The following is an 8363-nucleotide window of genomic DNA, read 5'->3' on the forward strand; positions in this document are numbered from 1 at the left end:
GTGAGACGATGACGATTTATGGTTTCCTTGACAGTTTCTACAGGTAGCTGGCTTTGTACAGAAAGTTTCTGAATCCACAGTTGGTCCGAGATCACCATTGTCGTCCCTTGATTTTCGTTGTCCACAAATATAGTCCCTAGTGTTGAGGGTTGGTTACTTGCCATTAATTTTTATACCCCTTCCAAATTTATTTCTCCATGTTCAATGCCTCAAATTGCAAGGAGGGGGATGAAATTACACTGTAAAAAAATTTGGGTCCAGAATTTTAAAGGAAAGTAGTGATTTGGTCCAGCTGAAAAAGGTTGAAAATGAGCACTTCGGAAGCTGTCAAAAGATTTCAAGACGCCCTAAACATAAAATTGTCCATATTTTGAGTTAGAGGCGATGAAGTTTTCTATAAATTTGATATAATTTGTCCCAAAAGTAGTACAACACACTGTAAAAGTTTCTTTGAGAAAGCGCAGGTGGGATTTTTTTTATTTTCATTTATGTTCTAAAAGAAATGCACTACGAATTAATTGTGTTCTCGGACCTAAGAGGTGAAATCTGTAAATATAGAATTTGTACTCTGGCAACTTCCCTTAATGATTTGATGGTGTCAACTTGTCAAATAGCATGAAACTAAAGGATTTAAACTTTTATTTTATAGAATTTCTGCAAAAACGACCAATTTTGGCATTTTATTGTCAAAATAGGCATTTTATAACTTTTTCAATATTGATGCATAAATGGCATCCTGACTTTCTATCTGACAGGTTTTAATGTGTCAATATTTGTGTTTCTATGCCTTTATCTGCTTCTTTTACTTATTTATGAACTCTGAATCTACAGAAAAGAAATTTATCTCAGATAAAATGTGCAAAATGTGTTGTATAAATGACCCTTGTCTAACGCCTTGTTCGGATGCAGTCAATAGTGGGGAACTTGGTATATAAAATTTGATGTCCATATTAGAGACCTCACTAAATTTGCATCAAATGCACTTTACAATGTCTATTGTACCTGTTTCATTTCACATAATATATTTCTTTTCTTCTGTAGGATAGCAAGTGGTTTAAATATAAGCCTGTTGAGAATAAATTGCATGCAAGTTTTTCCCTAAAAAGGCAAAAATCTTTGTTTCAGCCCATACTGCTTGTAAGAAAAGTTAATTGCAAGAGTCTTTTTGTGTTCAGATTTGTTGTATCATGTCACATGAGTATAGAAATGATAAAAAAGACACAAATTTTTATTTCTTATAGCCTCAACATGCACTTTTTAATGTAAATATGTGGCAAGGCCTAAATTGACCCTAAATTTTTTCCAGTCTTACTTGGCCTAAGACCCTTTTAAACTAATATGATATGTTATTTGTAACTTTTCTTTCCATTTAAAGTACTTTAAATACATATGTAAGGATTATTTATAACCAAAAAGCTTCACAAATTTAAAATTGCTGGAAAATATTACATCTTCATGTAAGGCTCCCCTTCATTGAAAAACCTAAATTTTTAGGGGCAGGCTCATATAAATTTGACTTTTGAATAATTATGCCAAGTCTGATAAATCAAATGAGTACTCTATTGCTTTTAGTACATGATAAGTTATATATTAAGGCATTTAAAAAGTATTTTTTTGCAATATTTTAATTTTCAAAGCCCCAAATGTTGATAGTTGAAATTTTTCAATTTTAACGTCAAAATTTTACACGCAAAGATGAGTATAGAACTTAATTTAATGTCTACAATATACATCCTATTGACATGAAACTTTGTAAGCAGTGTTATAATACATTAAACTTTGTTCATACCAAGTTTTTTTAAGATTTGTCAACTCTTTCTACCCTATTAGGTCCGAGATCACCATTGTCGTCCCTTGATTTTCGTTGTCCACAAATATAGTCCCTAGTGTTGAGGGTTGGTTACTTGCCATTAATTTTTATACCCCTTCCAAATTTATTTCTCCATGTTCAATGCCTCAAATTGCAAGGAGGGGGATGAAATTACACTGTAAAAAAATTTGGGTCCAGAATTTTAAAGGAAAGTAGTGATTTGGTCCAGCTGAAAAAGGTTGAAAATGAGCACTTCGGAAGCTGTCAAAAGATTTCAAGACGCCCTAAACATAAAATTGTCCATATTTTGAGTTAGAGGCGATGAAGTTTTCTATAAATTTGATATAATTTGTCCCAAAAGTAGTACAACACACTGTAAAAGTTTCTTTGAGAAAGCGCAGGTGGGATTTTTTTTATTTTCATTTATGTTCTAAAAGAAATGCACTACGAATTAATTGTGTTCTCGGACCTAAGAGGTGAAATCTGTAAATATAGAATTTGTACTCTGGCAACTTCCCTTAATGATTTGATGGTGTCAACTTGTCAAATAGCATGAAACTAAAGGATTTAAACTTTTATTTTATAGAATTTCTGCAAAAACGACCAATTTTGGCATTTTATTGTCAAAATAGGCATTTTATAACTTTTTCAATATTGATGCATAAATGGCATCCTGACTTTCTATCTGACAGGTTTTAATGTGTCAATATTTGTGTTTCTATGCCTTTATCTGCTTCTTTTACTTATTTATGAACTCTGAATCTACAGAAAAGAAATTTATCTCAGATAAAATGTGCAAAATGTGTTGTATAAATGACCCTTGTCTAACGCCTTGTTCGGATGCAGTCAATAGTGGGGAACTTGGTATATAAAATTTGATGTCCATATTAGAGACCTCACTAAATTTGCATCAAATGCACTTTACAATGTCTATTGTACCTGTTTCATTTCACATAATATATTTCTTTTCTTCTGTAGGATAGCAAGTGGTTTAAATATAAGCCTGTTGAGAATAAATTGCATGCAAGTTTTTCCCTAAAAAGGCAAAAATCTTTGTTTCAGCCCATACTGCTTGTAAGAAAAGTTAATTGCAAGAGTCTTTTTGTGTTCAGATTTGTTGTATCATGTCACATGAGTATAGAAATGATAAAAAAGACACAAATTTTTATTTCTTATAGCCTCAACATGCACTTTTTAATGTAAATATGTGGCAAGGCCTAAATTGACCCTAAATTTTTTCCAGTCTTACTTGGCCTAAGACCCTTTTAAACTAATATGATATGTTATTTGTAACTTTTCTTTCCATTTAAAGTACTTTAAATACATATGTAAGGATTATTTATAACCAAAAAGCTTCACAAATTTAAAATTGCTGGAAAATATTACATCTTCATGTAAGGCTCCCCTTCATTGAAAAACCTAAATTTTTAGGGGCAGGCTCATATAAATTTGACTTTTGAATAATTATGCCAAGTCTGATAAATCAAATGAGTACTCTATTGCTTTTAGTACATGATAAGTTATATATTAAGGCATTTAAAAAGTATTTTTTTGCAATATTTTAATTTTCAAAGCCCCAAATGTTGATAGTTGAAATTTTTCAATTTTAACGTCAAAATTTTACACGCAAAGATGAGTATAGAACTTAATTTAATGTCTACAATATACATCCTATTGACATGAAACTTTGTAAGCAGTGTTATAATACATTAAACTTTGTTCATACCAAGTTTTTTTAAGATTTGTCAACTCTTTCTACCCTATTAGGTCCGAGATCACCATTGTCGTCCCTTGATTTTCGTTGTCCACAAATATAGTCCCTAGTGTTGAGGGTTGGTTACTTGCCATTAATTTTTATACCCCTTCCAAATTTATTTCTCCATGTTCAATGCCTCAAATTGCAAGGAGGGGGATGAAATTACACTGTAAAAAAATTTGGGTCCAGAATTTTAAAGGAAAGTAGTGATTTGGTCCAGCTGAAAAAGGTTGAAAATGAGCACTTCGGAAGCTGTCAAAAGATTTCAAGACGCCCTAAACATAAAATTGTCCATATTTTGAGTTAGAGGCGATGAAGTTTTCTATAAATTTGATATAATTTGTCCCAAAAGTAGTACAACACACTGTAAAAGTTTCTTTGAGAAAGCGCAGGTGGGATTTTTTTTATTTTCATTTATGTTCTAAAAGAAATGCACTACGAATTAATTGTGTTCTCGGACCTAAGAGGTGAAATCTGTAAATATAGAATTTGTACTCTGGCAACTTCCCTTAATGATTTGATGGTGTCAACTTGTCAAATAGCATGAAACTAAAGGATTTAAACTTTTATTTTATAGAATTTCTGCAAAAACGACCAATTTTGGCATTTTATTGTCAAAATAGGCATTTTATAACTTTTTCAATATTGATGCATAAATGGCATCCTGACTTTCTATCTGACAGGTTTTAATGTGTCAATATTTGTGTTTCTATGCCTTTATCTGCTTCTTTTACTTATTTATGAACTCTGAATCTACAGAAAAGAAATTTATCTCAGATAAAATGTGCAAAATGTGTTGTATAAATGACCCTTGTCTAACGCCTTGTTCGGATGCAGTCAATAGTGGGGAACTTGGTATATAAAATTTGATGTCCATATTAGAGACCTCACTAAATTTGCATCAAATGCACTTTACAATGTCTATTGTACCTGTTTCATTTCACATAATATATTTCTTTTCTTCTGTAGGATAGCAAGTGGTTTAAATATAAGCCTGTTGAGAATAAATTGCATGCAAGTTTTTCCCTAAAAAGGCAAAAATCTTTGTTTCAGCCCATACTGCTTGTAAGAAAAGTTAATTGCAAGAGTCTTTTTGTGTTCAGATTTGTTGTATCATGTCACATGAGTATAGAAATGATAAAAAAGACACAAATTTTTATTTCTTATAGCCTCAACATGCACTTTTTAATGTAAATATGTGGCAAGGCCTAAATTGACCCTAAATTTTTTCCAGTCTTACTTGGCCTAAGACCCTTTTAAACTAATATGATATGTTATTTGTAACTTTTCTTTCCATTTAAAGTACTTTAAATACATATGTAAGGATTATTTATAACCAAAAAGCTTCACAAATTTAAAATTGCTGGAAAATATTACATCTTCATGTAAGGCTCCCCTTCATTGAAAAACCTAAATTTTTAGGGGCAGGCTCATATAAATTTGACTTTTGAATAATTATGCCAAGTCTGATAAATCAAATGAGTACTCTATTGCTTTTAGTACATGATAAGTTATATATTAAGGCATTTAAAAAGTATTTTTTTGCAATATTTTAATTTTCAAAGCCCCAAATGTTGATAGTTGAAATTTTTCAATTTTAACGTCAAAATTTTACACGCAAAGATGAGTATAGAACTTAATTTAATGTCTACAATATACATCCTATTGACATGAAACTTTGTAAGCAGTGTTATAATACATTAAACTTTGTTCATACCAAGTTTTTTTAAGATTTGTCAACTCTTTCTACCCTATTAGGTCCGAGATCACCATTGTCGTCCCTTGATTTTCGTTGTCCACAAATATAGTCCCTAGTGTTGAGGGTTGGTTACTTGCCATTAATTTTTATACCCCTTCCAAATTTATTTCTCCATGTTCAATGCCTCAAATTGCAAGGAGGGGGATGAAATTACACTGTAAAAAAATTTGGGTCCAGAATTTTAAAGGAAAGTAGTGATTTGGTCCAGCTGAAAAAGGTTGAAAATGAGCACTTCGGAAGCTGTCAAAAGATTTCAAGACGCCCTAAACATAAAATTGTCCATATTTTGAGTTAGAGGCGATGAAGTTTTCTATAAATTTGATATAATTTGTCCCAAAAGTAGTACAACACACTGTAAAAGTTTCTTTGAGAAAGCGCAGGTGGGATTTTTTTTATTTTCATTTATGTTCTAAAAGAAATGCACTACGAATTAATTGTGTTCTCGGACCTAAGAGGTGAAATCTGTAAATATAGAATTTGTACTCTGGCAACTTCCCTTAATGATTTGATGGTGTCAACTTGTCAAATAGCATGAAACTAAAGGATTTAAACTTTTATTTTATAGAATTTCTGCAAAAACGACCAATTTTGGCATTTTATTGTCAAAATAGGCATTTTATAACTTTTTCAATATTGATGCATAAATGGCATCCTGACTTTCTATCTGACAGGTTTTAATGTGTCAATATTTGTGTTTCTATGCCTTTATCTGCTTCTTTTACTTATTTATGAACTCTGAATCTACAGAAAAGAAATTTATCTCAGATAAAATGTGCAAAATGTGTTGTATAAATGACCCTTGTCTAACGCCTTGTTCGGATGCAGTCAATAGTGGGGAACTTGGTATATAAAATTTGATGTCCATATTAGAGACCTCACTAAATTTGCATCAAATGCACTTTACAATGTCTATTGTACCTGTTTCATTTCACATAATATATTTCTTTTCTTCTGTAGGATAGCAAGTGGTTTAAATATAAGCCTGTTGAGAATAAATTGCATGCAAGTTTTTCCCTAAAAAGGCAAAAATCTTTGTTTCAGCCCATACTGCTTGTAAGAAAAGTTAATTGCAAGAGTCTTTTTGTGTTCAGATTTGTTGTATCATGTCACATGAGTATAGAAATGATAAAAAAGACACAAATTTTTATTTCTTATAGCCTCAACATGCACTTTTTAATGTAAATATGTGGCAAGGCCTAAATTGACCCTAAATTTTTTCCAGTCTTACTTGGCCTAAGACCCTTTTAAACTAATATGATATGTTATTTGTAACTTTTCTTTCCATTTAAAGTACTTTAAATACATATGTAAGGATTATTTATAACCAAAAAGCTTCACAAATTTAAAATTGCTGGAAAATATTACATCTTCATGTAAGGCTCCCCTTCATTGAAAAACCTAAATTTTTAGGGGCAGGCTCATATAAATTTGACTTTTGAATAATTATGCCAAGTCTGATAAATCAAATGAGTACTCTATTGCTTTTAGTACATGATAAGTTATATATTAAGGCATTTAAAAAGTATTTTTTTGCAATATTTTAATTTTCAAAGCCCCAAATGTTGATAGTTGAAATTTTTCAATTTTAACGTCAAAATTTTACACGCAAAGATGAGTATAGAACTTAATTTAATGTCTACAATATACATCCTATTGACATGAAACTTTGTAAGCAGTGTTATAATACATTAAACTTTGTTCATACCAAGTTTTTTTAAGATTTGTCAACTCTTTCTACCCTATTAGGTCCGAGATCACCATTGTCGTCCCTTGATTTTCGTTGTCCACAAATATAGTCCCTAGTGTTGAGGGTTGGTTACTTGCCATTAATTTTTATACCCCTTCCAAATTTATTTCTCCATGTTCAATGCCTCAAATTGCAAGGAGGGGGATGAAATTACACTGTAAAAAAATTTGGGTCCAGAATTTTAAAGGAAAGTAGTGATTTGGTCCAGCTGAAAAAGGTTGAAAATGAGCACTTCGGAAGCTGTCAAAAGATTTCAAGACGCCCTAAACATAAAATTGTCCATATTTTGAGTTAGAGGCGATGAAGTTTTCTATAAATTTGATATAATTTGTCCCAAAAGTAGTACAACACACTGTAAAAGTTTCTTTGAGAAAGCGCAGGTGGGATTTTTTTTATTTTCATTTATGTTCTAAAAGAAATGCACTACGAATTAATTGTGTTCTCGGACCTAAGAGGTGAAATCTGTAAATATAGAATTTGTACTCTGGCAACTTCCCTTAATGATTTGATGGTGTCAACTTGTCAAATAGCATGAAACTAAAGGATTTAAACTTTTATTTTATAGAATTTCTGCAAAAACGACCAATTTTGGCATTTTATTGTCAAAATAGGCATTTTATAACTTTTTCAATATTGATGCATAAATGGCATCCTGACTTTCTATCTGACAGGTTTTAATGTGTCAATATTTGTGTTTCTATGCCTTTATCTGCTTCTTTTACTTATTTATGAACTCTGAATCTACAGAAAAGAAATTTATCTCAGATAAAATGTGCAAAATGTGTTGTATAAATGACCCTTGTCTAACGCCTTGTTCGGATGCAGTCAATAGTGGGGAACTTGGTATATAAAATTTGATGTCCATATTAGAGACCTCACTAAATTTGCATCAAATGCACTTTACAATGTCTATTGTACCTGTTTCATTTCACATAATATATTTCTTTTCTTCTGTAGGATAGCAAGTGGTTTAAATATAAGCCTGTTGAGAATAAATTGCATGCAAGTTTTTCCCTAAAAAGGCAAAAATCTTTGTTTCAGCCCATACTGCTTGTAAGAAAAGTTAATTGCAAGAGTCTTTTTGTGTTCAGATTTGTTGTATCATGTCACATGAGTATAGAAATGATAAAAAAGACACAAATTTTTATTTCTTATAGCCTCAACATGCACTTTTTAATGTAAATATGTGGCAAGGCCTAAATTGACCCTAAATTTTTTCCAGTCTTACTTGGCCTAAGACCCTTTTAAACTAATATGATATGTTATTTGTAACTTTTCTTTCCATTTAAAG

Source organism: Mytilus galloprovincialis, chromosome 5 (assembly GCF_965363235.1).
Source record: "Mytilus galloprovincialis chromosome 5, xbMytGall1.hap1.1, whole genome shotgun sequence".
Classification (NCBI taxonomy): domain Eukaryota; kingdom Metazoa; phylum Mollusca; class Bivalvia; order Mytilida; family Mytilidae; genus Mytilus; species Mytilus galloprovincialis.